Raw genomic sequence first — 22,337 nt, 5'->3', positions numbered from 1 at the left:
ATGTCATATTTGCATTGATATGAATGCATAAGTATTCCTAGCTTGACAAGGAACTAATAATATATTCACAAGAGCGGTGATACCCACTCAAGTAACTACTCGTCCCTCTCTCCTCTCTCATGTTATTATCGCGTGAGACACAGTTCATTGAAATAAACAAAGTGTATGCTTAATCGTTTATGGTTTTTTTTTTTTTATTAACCGAAAGGCACAGGCTCCAGCTACTACAATATTTTGGACTTCGTCACAACATTCCATGGACCAGGCGTTGATAAACGAAGCAATTTCGAGTAAAGAAATTCTTGAACATGTTTTTTTTCTATTCAGCAGACTGCATGGAGGTACGGCAGACTGAAAAACTGCAAGTCATTTATCAAATCCTCCACGCATTTGCTCATATTGTGTTTCCCAGATGCATTGAATCAAGCAAAAACTAATGGGGTATTTCATTGTTTTCTCTATTTGTTAAGAAAATCCATTTCCCACCTAATTTCTCTGCTTAGCCCAGCAATTAAAAGTTTACTTGCGTTTACTTATATGATGTAATCTGAAACGAACTTTGGATAGTTTCTCTGAATTATAGCTTTTCAGATCATTTCACCAACCCAAATCCTACTTTCCAACCTTGGCAAGTGTGGTTATGGGGAATTTGTTAAAAGCATTTTGATGACAGGGCACCATATTGTTGACATTACTACTGCTTATGTGATTCCAAATTGAGAGGGAATTCATTGTCTGGAGTTTTGAACCTTGGTTGCTCGCAGAATAAGGGGTCAAGGTAGTTCATCTCGGTGCCAGGCAACAGGAAAGAAAACAGGTTTCCCATTAGTTTTAGATATCTATAATATTTATATATTTTTAGACAGGAAGGATCAAAATGATGATTAGCTGTCGAAAACACAAAATCAATCTTTTGACAGGAATAACTTGGTGCAGATACATACATGACTGAACAGAATCGATTCCCAATTAAAAGTGAATTTTCCCAAAACGAAAAAGTTAGATGATTTTTTTAATGTTATGGAGTGTTTCAGTGAATGAAGGCTTTATTTAGAATGATACATTTTAACTTTCTTTGAACATTCATTAGCCCTGAAAATATTCATCGTTTATATTTTGATCAGATGAAATACCGATCCTTGAATAATGCTTATTTGTTTAGGGACTAATGTAGAATGCAAATTGCAGAAAATCATTTCTAATCAGTTTTGTTTTGTAGCCTCAGTTTCTCTTCTCTGTAGAGTTATTCCTTTGTAGCCTTGAATTTTTTTACATCTACATTAAACCTTGATTCTACAGCAAAAACTAGTCCAGTTAAATATTTTAAACTAGTTTTAATTACAACTTTGTTAGAAATCAGTGCAGAATTCTTGGAGTGCAAAACATAAACTCTAAAAAGGATGCCAATTACTTTGCCACAAACTTGAAATATATTGTTTGAATTCGAAATTTCTGACTGCTCAGCAGTTGTATAAAATGAACATATGAAAATGAAAGTTTAAAAGATTTCTTTAGCAGTTACATATTTTAAATCATTTAGAATTTTTTTATCGGTAATATTTTGCTATTTTTTTTTATTGAAAAAAGCTAAATGAATTACAAATAAGAGGGCAGCAAATAGGCTGTGATATTGCTATTAGTATATAACTATGTAGTTTTTTAGTCAAACTCATTGGCCCATAAAATAAACATACTGTATTGCATAAAAATGTAATCAAGGAAATAACACTAAGCAACTAACGCATATTCTTACATGATTATGCAAACCTCAAAATATGAAAGATAAACATGTAACTAAGCATGACATGAAATCAAAAGAGTATAAACTATTCAAAATAGCACATATGCAAACCTCATGAAATCATCAAGTGTAGATGATTTCATTGTTGTGCGATGTGGTTGCTCACAAATCCAGCAGCATAACAATGAGGTAGATAGTGCTTGTGGAAATGAGGAGAGAGCTCTCCTTTTATAGGAAAATGGATGCAACGAACGGCTAAGATTAAATGCAAGATGAAGGGCTAGGATCTCTCAGGATCGATGAGGTGCCCATGTGGTGGAGGCCAAGTAGACTCCACATGGATTAGGGTTTTGACCATTCAAAGGGGGCAATATGCTCACACATGTGTGAGTAACCTTTGATGGTGACATGATCAATGAAGTGTGAGAAGCATGGCTTCTCACACATGTATGAGACGACTTTCATGCAAGAGGATAAGTGTGCAAGAGGTGTGAGAAGTGTGCAAGATGACGACTTTCATGGCTTCTCAGACATGTGTGAGACACCTTGACTCTCATGCAAGAAGACAAGTGTACAAGAGGCATGGAAGACATGAGTGATGAGGAAAGTGTGAACATCCCTCACACATGTGTGAGGATTCCTCACACTTGTGAGCACACGCTTAGGATTAAAAGGAGATTGGCAAGGATGATTAGGAAAAGAAAGCATGATTAAGGAAGTGGGTAGGTTTAGCAAGATGGGTTAGGTTAGAGTAGTGAGGTTAGGTGAGGGTTAAAGGTAGGAGCCATGTGCTCAAATAGGATTAAATTCAATATTTAATTTCAAGTGGGATTAGGAAAGGATTAATGAAGTAAACAAAGTACTTAATTAAAGTGAATGGGTTAGGATTTAAATAAACCTTAGTTTATTTAAATCAAGGAAAGGCTAGGTTTTAGATAAACCTTAGTTTATTTAAATCAAGGAAAGGTGAACATAATTAAATAAATGTAAATTTATTCAATTAAAGATAGGGGAATTAAATAAATAATAAATACTTATTTAATTGCTCAGGAAATGGGTTTTGGACAATTTTAGGTGTCTACATTTTGCCCCTCTTTGATATAGCATTAGTAATGTTATATCAAAAAAGAATAAAATATAGTGGCTGGGAGGATAAGACTAGTAGCATGATGCCCCAGTCATGGAAGGATGAGCAAAGATGACGAGGATGGAAGGGTATGCCCCCTTGAGAGGACATGCAGGTTAGGAGAACACGGATGTTCTCTCGAAATGGATGGGAAGATGGAAGGGAGTTATGTTGCAATGGCGTGAACAACCTAAGTTTGATATTGTACTTAACACTATGCACCAATGTATGAGGAACCAAGATAACAATGTGTCAAGTACGTAAAAATAGGGGTCTAATACAACCATATGCCATATGAAACCATGATATGGAAGACCATGATTCCTGGGACAATAGGATGCAAAGACAATGATAAATGCAAAAAATACTAATGCAGACAAGTAACAAGTAATCATGCACAATGAACCAAAAGCAAACCAACACTTTGCCCCTAGTCAAGCTGAAAACCCATGAATGGACTGATTGATGATGATTGATTGAGGATGGCAAAGCTAATGATAAGCGTAATGTACATCCAAGAATTGGGAAGGATTTATCCCATGATAATGTTCAAATATGGTTAATGGATTATTAGCTAATTGGGTCAAATTGATGAATTGATTAAGGATTGATGTACAAGATGGCAAGATTAGATTGATTGGATTAATATTGATTGTACAAGTGATTTTTTTGATTTTTTAATTTTATGGCAGATAGAAGAATGAATGTGGGTGAGATTGGAAGAATAATGTTGATAAGATGAAGAATGACGAGAGTAGAATTAATTTGATGTGAAAGGATTAGAAGAAGGGAAGATTGATTGAATTAGAAGATGAGTGAATTTGATTGAAGTGAGTTGGAAGAATTAGATTGAATGAATGTGAGATAGAATGGATAGAATGGATTGGGACCAATGACAAGGGAGAACCAAGGCATGGTAAATGGAGGAAAAGCAACGTGAGTTGGTGGAGAATGAAGAATGATGAGAGTAGAATTAATTTGATGTGAAAGGATTAGAAGAAGGGAAGATTGATTGAATTAGAAGATGAGTGAATTTGATTGAAGTGAGTTGGAAGAATTAGATTGAATGAATGTGAGATAGAATGGATAGAATGGATTGGGACCAATGACAAGGGAGAACCAAGGCATGGTAAATGGAGGAAAAGCAATGTGAGTTGGTGGAGAATGGTGAAAGCATATGAGGGGCCAAATGATATGGTAGCGAAAAATGCAGAGCCAAGGACCATGTTTCAAAAGAGTCCAAATACCCCATACCAAGGGTAGGAAAATGGAAGAAAATATGGTCGGAAAGGATGCATGAAAATGGCAAGATGGAACGAAGGCTAGTGTATGGAGGAAAAGATAGGATGTGCTCTTCCAAAGCATGTATGAACATTGTGTTATTGTGCCTCTAATAGTGATCATGAACATGGGTATGAAAGGGGAATGAATAAGGGATATGGGAGGGAGGGTATGAAAAAGGGATAATGATATGGATAGAGTGTGGGATATAAAGTGGATGGGATGGATGGGATAACCAAGATCAAGGACATATGAAAGAGGGATGGAAATATGTAGCAGTATGGATGGAAAATGGATGAAATGAACATGACAAGGAGTATGGAATGCAAGAGATGGATAGTATGTCAAGATCAAATGTATGGAAGAATTATGGATGTATATAGGATAATGTATGGAGAAGGAGAAAGGGATATGGAAAGCGCATATGAAAGGAAAGTCAAGATCAAAGATGGAAAAGGATAATGAAAGGTAGATGGAAGTATGGAAGATAATGTAAGGCAGAGTAGTATGGATGGAGCTTGCCCCCAGTATAGAGTGCAAGTGGAAGAGGAAAAGTGAATGGATGGATAAGCGGAATTGGAAAACGAATGGAGGAGGCAATGAATGCATGATAGGAAAATGAAGGGAGGACTCAAGCATCTATTTTTCATGGATGGTATCCCTTGATTTTTTCTTTATTTTTTTGTTATTTTCAAGGAATTTTTACTATTTGCTCATAGATGTTGGTAGGGTAATGAAAAGAAGGATGAAGGGGATTGAGGAATGGAGGACAATGACTTATGAAAAGGTTTGGATTAAGGGGGTGGAGTGGGTGGTAAGAAGACATGGTTGATGGAGGCTAGGTTGGAAGACTTGTGAATAAGTGGATGAAGGAGGCGGAAAGATCGTCATTGGCACACACCTTGAAGGGTGATGAAAAGGAGGAAATTGTGGAGGATATGTAGGTTTGGATTTTGGGATATAAGGACCCAAAATGGAAGAAGGCAACAATGGATTTGGGATGGTGGATTTTGGGGCATAACTACCCAAAATGGATTTTGAAAATGGAAGCTCAGATGGTTTAGAAATGAGGGAAGCCTTTGGATTAGCAAAATTGGATGTTATTTGGAATCTTTCTTTGAGATTCATTGCTACATTAAGTACCTTTGAGATCCACAAAATTTTTGCATTTTTTATTTTCAGCCTTTGTGCCCTTTTGATTTTGTTTTGGATCAGATTTTTTTTTCTTGGACATGTCTTTTACAGGGGACATGTTGATCCTTGGATTTTTGTGGATTTTTGGCTTTATTTGCTTTTTCTTCAACATCCAATTTGCTTCCATTGGCCATGGTAGGGGTGCATGAAGGTAAGCGGGATGGAGAGTGGATAGATGGTGAACGTTGGAAGGAATTCAAGGATGCGTGCCTTTGTTGATCTTTATTAGGACTATGAGCGGATGAAGTGGAAGACATGGATATGGTGGATGGATGTATGTAGGGACCCAAAATGGAAGGAAGGGATGAAGGATCTGGCAGTGGAATATAAGGACCTAGAATGGATCGAATATAAGGACCTAGAATGGACTTGGAAGATGAATGATGGGAAGCTTTAAGTTTGGAAGGAGGAATTTTGGATTTGGAAGAAGTGGAAGGTGTACCAACATCTTGAGATGTTATTTCTTCAATGGGATACTTAGCATTTTCAACACAAGATGCGAGTCCAAGTAGATGGGGTTCATGAGTGGTAGGATCATGTGGAGGATGAGGATCACAAGGGGGATTATGAGGGATGATAGGATCTTGGGATGGAGTGGTATCATGAAAGGCAAATGAAGGGGTGCTTTGATCTTGACTTACAAGAGGATCATGTAACAGAATGAGTGGATCATGAGATGGAATGGAATTATGAGATGCAGCTATTTGATCTTGACATGGAGGAATATTAATGGATGGCATGGAAGGAAGTTCTTCATGAAGTGGAGGATCTATGGAGGCTAACTCTTGAGATGGAATGGAAGTGGTAAGGTGTATGACACATGGAATGCCTTGATCTTGATTAGGAAGGGAATCCTGAGATGGAATAGGAGGGATAAATGGATCTTGAGGGATAGGGGAAGGATGGGATGGAGAAATGCTCGAATCTAGAGGAGAAGAGGAATCTATAATGTTGTGCTTTAGAGGAAGATCTTGAGATGGAATTGGGGGTATGACTTGGGGTGATTGGCTTTCTTCATTTTGTATTTTACACTTAGCCAAGAATGATGAAAAATACCTTGTACGAGGTGGGGATGATGTTTTGGAGGATTAGGATTGTGGTTTTTGGCATGAAGGTCGAAGGATGGGGAATTGCATGGAGGGTTGGGGTTGGATGGGACATGAGGACTATGGTCTTCGAAACATGGGGGAAGAGGACACATGGCATGGAAGGCAGCCTCTTTTTGTTGGCTTGCTAAGAGATAATTCTTTAATTGTTCCATTTCCATGGCAAGGGCATTTTTGTTTGAGGAAGTGTGTGGGCTATGAATAGAAGCGTATGTAGGTGAAGGATAATGAGGTGGATTTCCCTTGTCAAAAGTAGAAGAATAATGAACATGAAATGGATTAGAGTTGGGTATGAAATGTTGAGGATGGATTTGATATGCTGGTTGAACGGGCGGTAGAACTCCATATTGTCTTTGAAGATTATCAACCATTTGATTAAGCAAATTCAGATCCATAGATGTTAGAGAAAAAGTGACGAAAGATTTGATGATGAACTTAGGACTAGGAGCTTTGGACTTTGACTTGATTTGATTTGGATTCGACTTGAAATTGGTTGGATTTGATTTTGATTTGATTTGATTTGATTTGGTATTGATTGGATTAGGGTTTGATTTGATGTGATAAAAACCCTATGATATTCCAAACAAGTGAATGTGAGATTTGAATGAAAGTCCAATGTTGATGATAATGCTCCTATGTTCAAAGTAGAAGATTTGATGCAAAGTTGAATTAGAAGAAGATATGAATGAAATTATAAAGATTGATTATGGAGGAAGATGTAAATGGATCGAATTAAGAATTTTGATTATAAATGATTGGATTTGACAAGGGATTGGATTAGAAGGATGATGATGTGGAGGATTGAATTAAGAATGCATGATGGGATTGACGAAGGAAACTGAATCTAGATGATGAGGAATCATGACTAGGATGAAGATTATGAATTAGACTAAATGACGAGGAAATGATTTGGACAAGTAGAGATGATTGGGAAGTCAAGCAATGGTTTGAATGAAGAAGACGAGAGATGTATGAGGGTGATGAATTTGATGGAGAGAAGATGTGATGTGGAATTGATGTGGACAACTTGACTAGGGGAACCTAAACTGAGACTTGTTTTGTTGTTTTTGAAATTTTTTTGAATTTTTGAACTTTTATGATTTTTTTAGATTTTTATGTTTTATGATGTTTTTGGATTTTTTGGTTTTAAGATGCTAAATCAAACAAGGAAATATGTACAAGGCAAGTGTGTTTCAAACACTCAAGAACGTCAAATACACAACAATCTTATAAGGTTTCAACTAAGCTGTACAAGGATCAATTAGAGGGCGTCCTCGATATACGCAAAGTACGTGAGGCCCAAATTTGTAGATGAAAAAAAATATTGCCACACAGCCGAGGGGAGACGGTAACCCAAATCTCCTCCTTCACTTCCCAAAGGTATAAAGTTCTTTGGGGCTTAGCCAAGAGTGACAATATTTTGCTTCCAAGAGAGGTGTCTTTCGATTCACCTCCCAATTTTTATACTCCGCCAGAACACAGGAGTTGAGGTCATCCTAAGGGGTGATGAAATTCCCAAGCAGGCCTCCTAAAAAAAGAAAAACCACTTATTTCTTGTGCACCCAAGATCACCCGAAGGCGTGAGTGGAGAGAATACGTAAATGGCCTTGGGGTTCAAAAGACACGCATTCTTTCCCAATGAAATTTTAGGTTTTCTAATCTATGTTGAAGACACACGTGATTAAACCATACAATGTTCTTTCCAATCTTGAAACCATCGTCAACTCAACAAGAAAGTAAATCGAGTGTGTGCATAAGCAAGATTGCTGAAAATGAAATCAATTTCTCTTAAGTCATTCAAGATTGTGTGAGTTCGTTTTAAGCACCAATTCCAAATGTTTGCTATCCTACACATGCATGTCAATTCCCTTAAGGCATTCAAGATTGAATTTGATTGTGTTAACATTTAACCATGCATTCAAAGACGAGTGTTTAAGCATACAAGTTCATTCCCAAAACAAATTTAAAAAAAAATCTGCAAGCAATATGGCCAATGACAAAATATCCCTGCAAAAACACAAGTTAGCGCATCGAAAACCCTGCAAGGAAAGTGGTAACACAAGGTTCAGACTTTGAAAGAAAAAACAGAGACATAAACAACATCAAAATCTTAAGAAACCAGCACCATGACGACAGGCTCAAAATCAACTTTTCGGCAATATTTCATTTTGCAAAAATGGAGCTTGTATGCTCAAGTTATGAGCAAAAAACCAAAGGTTGCTCTTTATGGCTTAGAAGGGCATGTGGATTGCTGATGCAATAATGATGTCAGCAACCTGCAAGGTTAAAATTGACGATTATAGACACGTCGAGCAAAAAAAAAATTTATTTTCTCGACTTTTTTGAAAAAAAAGAAAAATTTATTATTATTATTTTAAAATAAAATTGAAAATTTTCTCAATTTGTGAATAGTCCAATTATAAACAACTTTAAAAGATTGCTTTAGCAGTTACATATTTTAAATCATTCAGAATTTTTTTATCGGTAATATTTTGCTATTTTTTTAATATTGAAAAAGCTAAATGAATTACAAATAAGAGAGCAGCAAATAGGCTGTGATATTGCTATCAGTATATAACTATGTAGTTTTTGAGTCAAACTCATTGGCCCATAAAATAAACATACTGTATTGCATAAAAATATAATCAAGGAAATAACACTAAGCAACTAATGCATATTCCTACATGATTATGCAAACCTCAAAATATGAAAGATAAACATGTAACTAAGCATGACATGAAATCAAAAGAGTATAAACTATTCAAAATAACACATATGCAAACCTCATGAAATCATCAAGTGTAGATGATTTCATTGTTGTGGGATGTGGTTGCTCACAAATCCAGCAGCATAACAATGAGGTAGATAGTGCTTGTGGAAATGAGGAGAGAGCTCTCCTTTTATAAGAAAATGGATGCAACAAACTTCTAACATTAAATGCAAGATGAAGGGCTAAGATCTCTCAGGATCGATGAGGCGTCCATGAGGTGGAGGCCAAGTAGACTCCAGATGGATTAGGGTTTTGACCATTCAAAGGAGGCAATATGCTCACACGTGTGAGCAACCTTTGATGGTGACATGATCAATGAGTTGTGAGAAGCACATGTGAGACAATTTGACTTTCATGCAAAAGGACAAGTGTGCAAGAGGTGTGAGAAGCATGGCTTCTCACACATGTTTGAGACACCTTGACTCTCATGCAAGAGGACAAGTGTGCAAGAGGCATGGAAGACATGAGTGATGAGGAAAGTGTGAACATCTCTCACACGTGTGAGGATTCCTCACACGTGTGAGCACACGCTTAGGATTAAAAGGAGATTGGCAAGGATGATTAGAAAAAGAAAGCATGATTAAGGAAGTGGGTAGGTTTAGCAAGATGGGTTAGGTTAGAGTAGTGAGGTTAAGTGAAAGTTAAAGGTAGGAGCCATATGCTCAAATAGGATTAAATTCAATATTTAATTCCAAGTGGGATTAGGAAAGGATTAATTAAGTAAATGAAGTACTTAATTAAAGTGAATGGGTTAGGATTTAAATAAACCTTAGCTTATTTAAATCAAAGAAAGGCTAGGTTTTAGATAAACCTTAGTTTATTTAAATCAAGGAAAGGTGAACATAATTAAATAAATGTAAATTTATTTAATTAAAGATAGGGGAATTAAATTAATAATAAATATTTATTTAATTGGTCAAGAAATGGGTTTTGGACAATTTTAGGTGTCTACACATACAAACATATGAATATGTGCATTTGCTTAAAATGAACATATGAAAATGAAAGTTTAAAAGATTGTTGTAGCAGTTACATATTTTAAAGCATTCAATTTTTTTTTTGTTGGTAATATTCCGCTTTTTTTTCTTTTATATTGAAAAAAGCTAAATGAATTGCAAATAGGAGAGCAGCAAATAGGCAGTGATATTGCTATCAGGATTTAACTGTGTGGTTCTTGACCCAAACTCATTGAGCAAATAGGCTGTCAGGGAAGAAAGAAAAGCAATCCACCAGTTCAATACTAGAAAACAACAAAATGCTGCCCTTACAAAACGAAACTGAAGCACATAAATGATTCAATGATGCAAAAATGACGTCACATAATAATCTTCTCAATCATGAACAAAAAGCTTGAACAAAAGCATTAAGCTTTGAACTTTAACAACTGCTCCAAACCTGGAGCACATGGTGTCTTTCTCATGAAGCTGACAAACTGGGTATTTGATGACATCCAACAACCTACCAGTTTTCACTTGTTCCTTGGGCACACCTTGCAATTGGGAGCATGAATAAACAATTTGAAATATGATGTCAGAGTACGACTTAAACATTTGTGCTTCTTCACCTGCTTTGAAAAAATTGTCAAACAATGACTTTTCAATATATGAAGTAAAATAGTATGCCTCATCGAGTCAACCACAACATAATTATGAAAGTCAAACCCTAAAATAGCTTGTCGACAGCTTATTTGACTGGAGCTATGGACCAATGAGACCACAAATTTGGAGGATCTCATCCCCAAATACAACACCCAAGACTTGCAAGCACAGAAGCCAAATTGGGACACCTAGCCCGAGGGATGCAACCATCACACTCCAACGTGGGTCCGACATAGGGTCCACGAGCACATCTAGCCCAGTGATGGTCTAAGTACCACTGTTATCTTCATCTCCGTTGGCTTGAACGCCATCTCCATCACCATCTCCATCGGCTTGAACGTCATTCAGCATGAACACCGTGATCTCAATCTCTGACCTAGGGGGGGCCTATCAGTATTCAAATTGTTTTGGGCCAAGTAGGGATTGAACCTTGGTTGCAACATTAACAGTGCAACTACACCACCACTACACCACAAGGTGATCCCCCTAACGCATCCAGATTTTATTTTCTAGCTAATGTTATTTTTGGGTGCTTTGTTACATAATAGTAGTAATTACTGGCCTTTTGAGGCAGGATATCCTTACTCGTGACATTGACAATTTTTCTTTTCTTAATATTGAAGCTAATCTACTAAATAGCACTGACACCCAAGGGTCAATGCGCATGCCATGGACATTAAGGATGTTATAGAAGCAGATTAGGACTCCGTGTGTCTTCAAAGCAAATCATTTTCACTGGCACCTATACATGAATGCCGTTTCAAAATGGATAGGTATAATTTAATAACCCTCTGGCAAGAAACACCGATGACCTACCATTTTGCATCAATGTGACATTCCATTAGATCTCTTTAATAAGCTTCAGCTAATTGACATCCCATATTTTTTATTCTTTCCAGTTAATTAATGGAAATTAGCTGAGACATAGCACGATTGACTGTATTTAATCCTTCCTGTAAATAAATTTATATCAGATATTCCAATAAATTCTTTATGAAATATTCCAGTAGATCCTTTATTTACAGTTTATGTATTCATCCATCGTTAGTCTTATACAAGTTACATTTATAAATACAAAATGTGTTCGGAAAGTTCATAAGCTGAATCAGATCAAATAGTTTACTGTTGCACTTTGAAGAACTAAACAGAGCACCTCAAATAACATTTCCTTCATGACATTTCACTTTTATTCCAAAGTTTAAACGCCCTGTTCCTTCAGTGATTGATGCAGCCATCTCCTGTTAAACCCTGATCAGAAAATGATTGTAGCCTGTTGCCCAGTTCTTCTATGACCGCAGATTATGTAGCATTGTAGATTGGGCAACAGTCCAATTTTCCATTCACACATTATTAATTAAAACTTCCAAATGCGACGATGATTGATATGTGATGCAGGAGCATCTTCTCTGACTGTGCTAGACTGGGAGCATTGAAATAGAGAGTGGACATTTATTGTGCAATAGATGTAATGCGAATTCCACAACCTCTGCCAGCATCTTGGTGAAATTGAAATGGCATGGCAGCTTAGAGAATGCCGAGAATCAAATTAAACGTAGAATTTAATTCAGCCTTGCACTTATTTGGTCAACTATTTTTAAGGAAGATTCAGTGTCGAATTTTGCGGGATACAAGCGAGGGAGTGCAGACAGTCACATAGCATATGAGTGAAAGAATAAATTGCAAGATATAAAGTGTGACTGGGTATGATTGGGGAATTTGATTTCGTGTTGAGTGCAGGTATGTGAGAGGTGCATTGATTATAGGGGGTGTGTTCTTTTTTAGGAATCTTTAAGAGAATTGGAAGTGGTTTTTCTGGGAAATCATCTCTCGATGAAAATACACTAGTTTGTACGTCTGAGAGCAGATCAATAACCAGATTTATATTGAGAATGTAGGTCTGCAAGAGACCCAATCAGATGGAAATGTTGCGAAGCTGTAGGCTCACTATTTTGTAATGAAAGTTTGTTTTGGGTTCTAATAAGACTTTTTGATGTTTTTTGAATCAGTTTCCTGTCTGTTTTCATCTATTATTGATTTGTATACTTCAGATTGTATGTGTATTTCGAGTGGTGATTGAGGTAGGTTCAAAGGGGGTAATAACTCTCTGCATCAGTGGTATAAGAGCTAGAAGATTTTGAGTGTGCAGGCAGGTTCGCTGGAGGGAGGCCGCTTGGCACCAGGACTTGAAACTGGATTTGTGAGAAGTCCATAAGTGTGTAAACAAACTGATTGGTGAATGTGAGGCAGCTTGCACAAAATTTCTTGAAATGGATTGAAGGAAGTTTATCGTTTGTGTACAAGCGGATTGCTAACTAGAGGGACAGTTTGTAATTAAGATAATGAATTTGGAAGTGGAAGTAGAATCACCGATTTGAGGCAACTTTGCACAGAGAAAAACTTACACAGGAGGTGTGTGAAATGAGAAGATCAAAGTAAAGTAAGAATTTTTTGTTAAATAATGAAGGGAATAGACGTGAGACTAAGGTTGGAAAAAATCAACTCTTAAATTCAAGGAAGCTTGTGGTGTTATAAATTTTAAAAATAAAAATTTAATTTCTTCATAAATTTCTTTGGTGGGATTATATCATTTTGGTGGGAAAATGAATAGTGGGTTTTGACAAGTGGCAGATTTCTTCCCTCAGCTGGTGGGGCTATTTCCAGCCCCACCCCATTTTCACCCACTCAAATTGACAGGGCTAAAAAGTCAGAGCTCCTATTGTATAGGAGTATAATCCAAATAAACCTATAGTCCCCCTTAAAAAAATTATCATGGGGCCACCCGATCCACAAAAATACAGCCAAAGACCATACCGTGAGACCCTTGCCTAAGAGTCCAAATTTTGAACTTAGAAGAAAGAATCAATATTTGTAGACTTTACAAAAATAGTGTGTGGTTAATAAGATATAAGAAACGATGGAACCAATTTTTGGAATTTTGATCAAAGGCACAATGCTACTGTGTAACATACCATTTTTCCTAAGCTAAAAGTAGAAATATATTCTAAGGTAAAACTGGATTTCAAAACAGAATGACATAAAAGTATCCACTTACTCCACTTATAATGAAAAGCTATCAACTGATTTCATTGTACAAGAATGATTAAACAGAAATAAAATAATGACCCTTTTCTACTTCACATGAAAGAAAACCATTTTAATTTCCATAACTAACTCCTACCAATACATTTGTTAGGAACATCATAAAAATAAATATATATCTCAAGGAAACATTAAATTAAGATAAAGAACATACGAAAGGAACAAATGTCATACATGTATCAAATAATTGTCACTGTGTTGTGCAAACCTCAACATCTGGTGAAGAGGAGAAGCATTGGCATGGGCCTAACCTCCCAGCCGCAAACCTTAACTTATCCCCACACAATCTCATTCAAGGAAAGGCCCTCCCCGGAATTAGGCTTGGGGTACCATGGTCCTACCACTTAAACATCCCAGTGTTTTGAGTGTCGACTAAGTAGCAGACAAGGCAGTGGATATCCTCCATTAACCTCCCCTCTGTCAGCTAGCACTCTGACCTCTAGTGATCAATTGTGACAAGCATGCCACTAAACTACCTTGTAGCCCGATCACCCACCACTCGACTTAACAACAAGAATATAATTTGGACAACTATGAGTTGACTCAATATATGCAGTTTAATTATTCATTTACTCTCGTTTACTAACATTTAATTGTACTTGCAGGGATACTTCTCCTCCCCACCCATCAATGCTTGACCTTCCCGGTCTTGGGTGTATCTTGGGAGATTGAGAGCCTTGTATAATGCAAATATAAATTTAACAATTCAGATTTACTTCATCCAATCGATCTTAGCTCAATGGTATTTGGTCAATACCACTGTATAAGTTAGATCGATGTCTCATGTAATACATCAGTGCTTGCTTCTTATATTCATGCACAAGCATGTCATTAGCAATGTGCTTGCTGACCATTCATAGTGATGAAAATCTATTTAATTACAGTTACGGGTCTGTATGCTTGTCAGAACCTGATCAACATGGTAATAAGAGAGAGATTGAAATTTCTATTACTTTCTAATTCAACATTCTATAACCTTTATTTACGGCCATTGTTGCTTCATTCATGATCGAGGACGAACAATGATACTACAACAATTCAAGTACATCATTGATTTCCATATTTGAATCAACAAGAAACAAAGAACATAAGGTAATAAAATATGAACAAATGGTGCATGACTTGTGAATGGTTTTATGCTTTGTCTATCACAGCTCGGGATCAACAAGCTCCACTGGGATGAATGAAGTCTAGAACTGAGAGCAATAGCGTTGATTAATTTGCAGTTTGGATGATCACGATATGGAACATGGATTAATGAAATACTTCCAATGGAAGTTGCAGTCGGCTTGAAGCCGTGAACAAGTTCTTGCTAGAAATAAAACTCAGAGCCAAATATGAGGAGGGAAAAAAGAACATTTCTCAAGCAATGGGCGAAGGAATAAATAGATCATCCGCATGCTTTGCCAGTTACAAGAAGAGAGTGGTAGTGCATGGCCAGCCATTGGTGACAAGTAATTTCACCAATTTTTAAATTTTTAAAAGGAATATAAGCTGATATTAAGTTGGTAGTCGCTCATTAAAATGGAGCCAATATTAAAGACATAAAGATCATACTTCTCATGATTTCTATTATATTTTATTATATTGGCATCATGCTATTCATTTCATCTCTACTAAGTTGGCAGTCACTCATCAAAATGGAGCCAATACTAAAGACATAAAGATCATACTTCTCATGATTTCTATTATATTTTATTATATTGGCATCATGCTATTTATTCCATCTCTACTTGTGTGTGGGTGTGTGTGTGTGTGTGTGTAGGTGCAAGTACAGGGGCTAAGATAACATAGTGTCAATATATATAGACATACATTTCGGTGATGATTCAAAGATCTTAAATATAAAAAGGTAACCAAATTTATGTTTATTTTATATGTTTAAAGTTTTTCCTACTAATAACCAACTAGGTAGCTCATGGTTGTTCAAGGTATACTCTATGTTGCCTAGCCATTAAATCCTTAACCAAGATGGTTAGAACCCATACCTGATGGCTTGTCAATGGACTTTTTTGGTGCCCCATTCCTTAAATCCCATTTAGCAATGCTTTTGCCCCTTTTCGTCTTCTCCTGCATCGAGAAAGGATATTTCCAAGATAATAACATATTTCTCAATTTCAAATCAAAATAAGTTTAATCAAAAGTAATTCATAATTGTCACAATTGCTAACCACCATTACCACTAAGAACTAATTTTATAATTTGTTAAAATGTAATTATTCATTTTCAGTTAAATTGTAATGAACAACTAACAAGTCATTTTCACATGAATCAAAACAGTTAACCATAATTTCCATTTCACAAGATCATAACATCCAATTGTTTTAACTAACCAATTGTCATTCACATGAAGTATATAACAGCTATAAGGCTATTTTAAATGAGCAAAAAATGGGATGTAACATATTGGGAAAAAGGAGAAGAAGATTTCTGAAAAGAGTAAGATTTCAGATATGAAAAAAATGGTGTAAAATTGGATGAAGGATCTCATGAACAAAGTAGCCATATTGACCGAGATAATTAGAAATAAGATTAGAGTTTCAGAGATTGGTTTGATAATTAGAAATAAGATTAGAGTTTCAGAGATTGGTTTAAGAGATCTGAAAAGGAAAGTGAAGAATTATCTTGAAGAGGTTTACAACATCGAGTGTTCCTGATTTCAGCAGTGCAGCAAAGAGTAATAAGAACACTAGTTTCTGTCATAAGTTTGATGATGTAGGTGCGATAGAAGAAATTCTTGCAGAAAGAAAATGCATAGAAGGCATGAGTGTTTTTATGACAAGCCAAGAAGACTCTCAAGATGCGGAAGCTAAGATGATGCACTTTGAGGGTCCCTTATTCAATTAGAAAATTGAAGACGAGGATGTCATCTTGAAAGAGTAGATTAGATGAATCAATGGCTTTGTGGAAGGTGAAATTGAGAAACAAGATATTGCAAGTCAAAGAAGTGCTTTATATGTCTTATTGAAGGCATGAGAAAAGAGAATGAAGTTGTAGGACCTGATGAAGAAGACCCATTGCTAGGAGAAGAGATTGCTACAATTGAAGACAATGAGATAAGGAAGTTGCAGTCACAGAGAGAGGTGATGAATTAGTCATTGCAGTAGAAGAGGTAAATTTTAATAAATTGTGTGATGTTGAATTTGACATGGTTTTGTATATTGAAGTGAGTGAGAAAGAGGATGACATTGTAACAAGGTGGAAAATAGGTATTGCATATTTGTATGTGGAACTTGTGAAAGGTTGTGCAGGTGAAACATGGTGGCATTGGTCAGTTCGTGGTGGATTGAAATCCATAGAGGAGAAGAAGAGAGGAGAGAGCCATTGGTGGAGGATAAGACATGGTGGATGCCAATCCAAGGTTAGAGTGAAGAGTGATAAGAAGAGCTGTGGAAGGAGCGTGACACTTGTTCCAATGAGATTTTGGAAGAAGAGGACAACAGAAATAGTTTTATGTGCAATTGTCACAGTGATGGAGTTCACAGCAGACTAATTGCAATCTCAAAAGGTGATTTTGTCACTCAAATCCACTTTTGTGAGCCCACACTAACAATGCTCACAATCATTCTACCGGGTGCAAGAGAATCATATCATCCTATCTGTGACAGATTGGGTGCATTGAAAAAGAGTATAGACAATTTTTCAATAACCAATGTAACATCAAATAACTATAACCAGCAGAAGATGATTAACAGTTATATAATTCTGTCTAGAAACGGGTGTCAGCATTTTTTGCAAGGGAAGACATTGAATAATGCAATGTCAAGAGAAATAAGGAGTTGGCCACATGGGAAACAACTGCAGCCATGAGAGGGGAGAATAGAAATTCATTAGCCTAAAAGTGGGAGTGGGCACCAGACTGTAAGAAGTGATTGGGATGGTTCCTAGGATAAAAGGGGAAACACATCGAAAGAAAATAAATAGAGGGAAGGAACTGGGGGAGATGAAGACTGGGGAAATAAAAGAAAATAGGAAAGAGCAGTAACTGCATAGGGGAATGGTTGAGCGCAGCTAATAAGATTTCAAGACAAAATCTTACAATGAAAAAGTGTTGCCCAAGGACATTGGGAAGCCTGCACTAGTATTGGAAGGAATATAGAAGATAACTGAGGAGATAAGCATTGAAGGAAATATATTTTTCATTTTTTACAAGTGTTTGTAAAACTCAATAAAACTATTCAGGTTTGGCTTGCAAATATTTGAAATTTCTGTATAAGATTGAATGTGTATTGTGACTGTGAAGATTGATTGCTTCTTTGGAATTTGCTATTTGCGGTTAGTGAATTTTTGTTCTTTCATTATTGTTGTTGCATGCTTGGGTTTAGCATTGAAGTCTTTCTGGGTCGATGTGCATCCACCTCTTGGACCAAGTTGCCTCTATTAGTGTGTATAACTGGCAGTGATATCTCTTATAATTGTTACTGGTAATGATGCAATAGACCTCATCCAGACTGCATTTAGTCTCCATATTGAATGGATGCACTTTCTCAAAAATCTTCCCAGCATATTAAAATCTCTGTAGTGGAATGCTGTACAGTGGTTTCTCCAAGGCCAAGGATGAAATTACCTCCAAACAATGAATTATGTAGCAAATCCTTCTCACTGGCGGGGTACCAAGGTCGGTAGTCCTGACACTCAATAATGGCAAGTTTATAATGATTCAGTGCCAGGATCAAATTATGAATCATTGATTTGAAAGGATATTCTTTGGTTACAATTTGACAATGAAATGAATTTGTACATTGATGATCTTTGAGTGAAAGCACTTAAAACGAATTGGGGGTTTTACCTTTCAATCTCAGATGTACAGGGTTTAATTCTGAGATTAATTGACCAAAATTCTTTACTTAAATGAACTAAAATAATTGCTCAATCTCTCCTCCCTATTAAATCTCTCTTTTCCTAAAATAGTCGTTTCTTATCAGATACCTTAGATTTTAACTCTTCTTTAGTGCTGAAAATCACTTTTTCCTTGTATTCAAGATATTGTTGGGAGGTTGGTGCCTCCGTCCCCTCTAGGTGAAGGTACTGTTCAGCATATACCAATGGTTTTGTGACATGTGCTTAACCGCCTCTTGTGGATCCTTGTCTCTGGTTGTTGTGACGGTCATTGATAACTCAAGCTTTTGGTGTAACGGCAACAATGATTCCAACAAGTGGTATCGAAGCGTTGGGTTACGGATTCAAATCCCTCAGGTAATGCTGAGGGGAGATTGTTGGGAGGTTGGTGCCTCCATCCCCTCCAGGTGAAGGTACTGTTCAGCATAGACCAATGGATTTGTGACATGTGCTTAACCACCTCCCGTGGATCCTTGTCTCTGGCTGTTGTGACATTCATTGATAGCTCGAACTTTTGGTGTAATGGAAACAGTGATTCCAACAGATATCATTTTTTGTGCTGGATATATGTATGCTGCATTATGAATGATGGGGTTTGAATTTTGTTTTAATTTTGAATGAGGGACATTATCTAAAGTAAGCCAAGAAACTCTATGACAATTTAGGAAATCCTCACCTGCTGGGGATAAATACAGAACATTACACAGTTTCTCATAATTAAATCAAGCTAATATTCTGTGGAGTGGATAGAGATGTTTCAAAATTAAGTAGAATCAAGATTGTCTACTTGAAAAGAAATCGGAATGTTTCAACTGCTAAAATCAGTCTTGAAGCTTATTTGAAGAATCCTACCCTGCAATTACAAAATAACCCCAATTAGATTCCTGTAGTTATTAGTAAATCACGACTCCACTTAGATAACAAGCAACAGTTGCCTAGTAGATTGCGCTAGCTCCAGCCCATCAAAACCCTCATAAGCACCTGCAAAACTTTTGTATCTCTGCTGTTAAAGGAGGGCATTTATGTGATATACATTTAATAGCATCAACATAGTCAATTCAGCAAATACAGAAAAATGGACAAAATCCAAAATCCTCTTGTTATTTAACATCATTCTGTGAGGAAAAGACACCAGTTGAGATGTGTTCTGTTTCCATATAGAGGGAAGGTGCTGGAAACCGTAGAGTGGGGCCATACTGGTGAGAGAAGAGAATTTTAACACGAAAAAAATATAATCTGACATAGCAATTGAAAGCCTTTTGGTTAAAACTGGAGCTTCTTCGGAAAAGGGCAAGACAATCCATTTTGGCTCTCCTCCTTTTCAGAGCCTTTTAGGTGAGGTTTCAAACCACTTTGACCATTTGTTTTCTGATGCTTCTCTTTAATTTCAATATCTCTGTAGGTTGATCTTTGTTTTATGGGGCGTTCCTTTGCTGGACAGTGATCCATGTTCCTTGATGTTAATTTTGTTGTAAAAGATTTGATTTTCTTGCAAATCCTGTTTCGTGTTAATAATTCCAGTCAGAAATATTAATCTTAATCTCAAACAATAAAGACAAGAATCACAAATCACAAATCACAAAAGACACGTTATTTACCTTGTATTAATATCTATAGAAATTTGAAGATAATTTCTTGAAACACAATTGTTTTCTATTAGATAAGCAAGGATTTTGAAAGAGTTCTGATCCCTTTCACAAAGAAATGATGAAACATTAGCCCAGTGAATTCTCAAACCACAGCAAGAAATCAACAACTACACAACAAGAAGTAAGGCAAAACAATACTTGCAGAGCCTAGTCCAAAGACAGGGAAGAACCACCAAAGTCAAGGTGACTTGTAAAAATGTTCCAAGAAGCTTTGCCTTTACCTCAGATCTAGGGTTCTCCCCAAGGCTAAATTTCTTGAAACAATGAGATGTCAGAAAATCATCAGCAAGACCACCTTCCATCTCCTTCGAAGAACTGTTAAACACAATTGTTATAGGATATACACAGAATAACTTTTATTATTAGAAGGCCAAACTATTCAATCCTTGAGTGCAAATACTTTATACACACGGAGATGGCAAGTTTAAGCAATGCATCACCTTTCTCATCAAGCAACATACAATTTTTCAAAGCCCGGTTTCCTTCTTAAAACTAAAAAATTTCAACATTAATATACAAAATAAAAATTCGAATAATTTTAATCGTTTATGAATTTAGTAAACTCTATTCAGAAGAATGAATTGTATTGTTTGATACCTTATCTGTGTGCCTGACCGAGAAATCTCTACTGTTATTGTAATCAAGTTCAGATCAAGGATTTAGTTTTACAAAATATATTTCAATATTATATATGATCAAAATGTTAAGATGGTCAATAGAAAAGATTAATTATTTCTCGCTCTGAAGTATGCTAATAGGTTACTTAAAGTAATGAATTGAGGATTTTAGATTTCAGCCTGACTTTCTCTTCTCTGCAGGGTTATTGTCTTGTCACCTCTACAAGAATAACCAGTTTAGCTAAGAATTTAGACTGATTTTCATGTGGCATATATACACACACCACCATCTCATTTTTAGGCTAGGTGGTCGTTTTGTTGGGAAAGTAGTCCAAATTCCTAAGATTGTAATGTATAAACCCTAAATATGAAGCCCGTCACTTCACAGGGAACATTAAAAATGAAGTTTGAATTTGAATATTTTGACCAATCAACATTGTATGTGATGGACATATAGGAATGAAAAGAAAAATTTCTTTTACAATAAAACAAACTTTTGAACATCTGGTTTTATTTTCTAGATAATGTTCATTTTGGATGCTTATTGCACGATAGTCGTATCACCTGACCTTTTGCGGCGGGCATCCTCCCTAGGGTACTTTTTAAATAATGAAATCTAATATATTAAAAACTGTTTTACATCAACAGTAGTGATATCTAATTATTTTATATGTAACAAGATTTTGATTTTCAATTTAAGAAAATCCAAAGAAAAATCGACAAGAATCACCACTAGGTTTTATTGCTGTATCAGCTTGCATTGAGTATCTTTTATTCAGACAACGACAGGCTGTGACCATTCAGGAGCTTTTGGTATTGTAGTCAAGGATATGAGCGAGTTTTTTTCTTTTTTTAATCTGTGTCCAGCCATTTGCAGTTTACTCTCTGAGCTTCCTAGCGCTCTGCTAGGGCATTTGTTGGGAAAATTTGTTGTCGATGTTAGCTTTAGTTTCTTAACAGAGGGCTTGTAATATAGAGTTAAGCCTTCAAATTTGGAATGAGCCTTTTGCTTTCCTTTGTAAATTCTCCATTATAGTAGTTGCTTTTGAAGCTTCAATTGTTGATATGAGAACCATTTGATAGAGCTTGGTGTTTTCTGAATGGATTTGAAATCTTTTTCTTTCCACGTTTTGCAAAACAAAAAAGTGCCCCCAACCCCTGCGAGGGATGTTGTTAAGGAGATTAATTGGGACAGGTAGAAAAACAGATAGGTTTTCACTCCTCAGCTTTAAACAAATGTTATTGGATTTTGAATTCACAAGCTTCACACAGAAATTTTAATTAATTATTATATATATATGATTATTAATGGTGTTA

At 36.2% G+C, this 22,337-nt stretch overlaps 1 long non-coding RNA gene across 3 annotated transcripts; it reads right to left on the bottom strand.

Annotated features, from left to right (window-relative positions):
- Positions 1-8,452: 8,452 nt before the first annotated feature.
- On the bottom strand, positions 8,453-22,238 carry LOC149528667 (uncharacterized). 3 transcript variants are annotated; one of them, XR_016358450.1, is made up of 3 exons: positions 20,625-22,238; positions 15,904-15,985; positions 8,453-8,724 (listed from the first exon to the last, which is right to left on the bottom strand). It is a non-coding gene; the product is annotated as an uncharacterized LOC149528667 (long non-coding RNA). The 3 variants fall into 3 exon arrangements; XR_016358449.1 differs by lacking the exon at positions 8,453-8,724 and having other exon boundaries at positions 10,343-15,985; XR_016358448.1 differs by lacking the exons at positions 8,453-8,724; positions 15,904-15,985 and adding an exon at positions 19,821-20,252.
- Between the last annotated feature and the right edge of the window lie 99 nt (positions 22,239-22,337).

This window comes from Cupressus sempervirens, chromosome 11 (genome assembly GCF_028749045.1).
Source record: "Cupressus sempervirens isolate cs-2001-9-10 chromosome 11, ASM2874904v1, whole genome shotgun sequence".
NCBI classification, from domain to species: Eukaryota; Viridiplantae; Streptophyta; class Pinopsida; order Cupressales; family Cupressaceae; genus Cupressus; species Cupressus sempervirens.
This window is presented reverse-complemented; position numbering and strand designations above follow the sequence as displayed.